We start from the raw sequence: 2,642 nt of genomic DNA on the forward strand, positions 1-2,642 counted from the left end.
CGAGATTATTCAGTTTATGACTACAAAGAAATGTCAGTGGTTTTTTAATCCTCCGTTATCTCCACATATGGGAGGAGCATGGGAACGTCTCATACAGTCAGTCAAAAAGTATATGATGTATCTATTAACAGAAAAATATCCAAAAGAATATGTTTTAAAGACCATTTTTTGCGAGATAGAATTTATGATAAACAGTAGACCCCTACTTTTTATTCCCTCTGATTTAACTGAGGTAGAACCATTGACACCAAATAGTATTTTGATCGGACCTAATTATAGTGATTCATTTTACTCAGATGCCACCGAAAGGGATTTAAAACCAATAAATATGTGGAAAGCATCCCAAAAAGTTGCAGACTTGTTTTGGCAAAAATGGAAAAAAGATTATCGTCAGTTCCTATTATGTAGTAGAAATTGGACTAAAGACCAAGTTAAGATTGTTGAAGGTGATAGTGCCTTAATTACTGACTCGAATTTACCACGAAACACCTGGCCTATGGGCAAAGTAATAAAAATATATCCATCTCAGGATGGGCGCGTAAGAATTGAAGACGTTAAGACTAAAAATGGAATTTATAAAAGACCAGTTGTCAAGTTAATTAAATTAGATGTACGCTCTAAGAATGAAATGTAATGTAAAAGTATTGTCACGTGTGACTACAATACTTTGGGAGGAGAATGTTGTGAATTGTTTATGTTTTACGTTAACACTTTAAGTTTGATTTGAAACCGATAAATATCGATTATAATAATGTGACCACTTTATGAAGTTTTTAGTTTTTAAGAAGTCTGTTAAGTGGACATCCCTAAAAAAGGGGAATAAAGTTGAAGTCGAAAATAAAGAGAAATAAAAATTGGTCGATCGAGCCGGATATTTATATTCATTCAACAGGTACGACCCAACACTCCCCGATGGACTCTAGACCAAGGTTCTTCTCCACCTCGCCTGCCTGCAGATATGCGCGTTCTTGTCTTCGGGGTGGCGCTTCTTCAGGCGGAGGTATACGCTATCCATGCCCCACGCCATCAACCACCCAGTACCATGGAGCGTGGGCATGGGGGCCGTTGGGTCCTCCTCCATTCCTCCAAACAGCGATTCTACCGCGCCGCCGTCATTTTACCGTTCTCGTCGCTCCGGTCAGTGGCGAGAATCTCCTCCACCTTCTTGGCAAATTCCCCCTGAGTCGGCTGAGTTTCAGCAGTTTACTTAGATAAATGAAATTACTCATTCACTCACGGCACCTGGACATCTCTATAGCAATAGGCAAGCAGAGATCTTCGTAAAAAGTTTAAGGAAATCCGTTTATGCAGCCATTACAAGTCATCCCAACACAGATATGGAGACTATTGTCAACAGATTTTTAGCCGACTACAGGACATGAAACACTTCACAACAGGTGAAACACGTGCCAAGACTTTCTTCAAACGCAGCATTAAGACCAAGCTCGATCTCCTAAAGCCAAACTTGAGACGCGCTATTCTGGAAAAACAAAACAAAACAAAGCGAGTTTAGCATATCAGGGAAAAAGAAGTGTTGAGTTCAGCAAAGGTCAGAAAGTTTGAATTATTATTATTTTTTGTTTACTTACACAAGAAAGACTTACAAATTGATGCTCTAGTCACAAAAGCATAAACCGTAAAAGCAGGGTTATTCTTTGTTTTGTTACAAAATGAGTTGATTTAATTAACATACTTATAGCCTATTCCCACAGGCCACCATCCATTTCGGGGATGGTCCGTAAGGTTTTGCCGTTCCGAAAAATTCCCAGTTATTCCACCATCCATCTGGGATGTTCCTAATTCGCACGTTTCTGTGCGGTATTTTTTCGATAATTGTCAAATACAACCATAAATATTTTACATTCACAACAAAAAATCGGAAGTCACTACGAAAATGTAAACAATGACAGACAGGAAAATGGTAAAAACAACAACAAAACATCTGATATGTCAGAATTGTCTTAGGCAGAAAAACTCGGTTTGTGGGCTGGGAATTCTTGAATGCTCTGCAAAACTCATGCAGTATATTGCACACGCTGTTTGGTGACAGCCTTTCGACTGTTCTGTACTCAGAAAAATAACCCAAAGTATATAATGCTATGGCTATACAAAACATTCCTTAAAAAACGCCTCGTTTTCGGGTACATCTTTCTCCCAAAATGTCCCAACGCGCTTCAAGAAAAACTTAGAATATATATTTGAATTTAAAACATTGATTGGATTTAGTAGAAGCAGTCACAAATGACCACGCTTCAGTGTTTTCAAAACATAGATCCATTTCAATAAATTCTCCTCGTCAATGTTGACCACATTATTATCATCATCCATGTCCAGCAACATGATTAGATTGTGCTAGAATATATTTTGGTGCTGAATCAAATTCACAACCATTGCAATATTATTAATATTCATTCAAATTATAAAAGAAACAAATTTTCCGCCGCACCAAATTGTGCGCATGAGCTATTTTTCATGGATGGTAGATGGTGGATGGTGCCAGTGGGAATCGGATTTTCACATCTGTCAAAAATTCCCACCGTTCCTCATGGATGTGCTGTGTGGGAAAAGGCTATAACATGAAGATTCTAAATGTACCATTTAGATTCTACATCTCCTCCACTAGGGGTTGCTCGCGTACATAA

This window comes from Drosophila obscura, unplaced genomic scaffold (assembly GCF_018151105.1).
Source record: "Drosophila obscura isolate BZ-5 IFL unplaced genomic scaffold, ASM1815110v1 contig_20, whole genome shotgun sequence".
In the NCBI taxonomy this organism is placed as follows: domain Eukaryota; kingdom Metazoa; phylum Arthropoda; class Insecta; order Diptera; family Drosophilidae; genus Drosophila; species Drosophila obscura.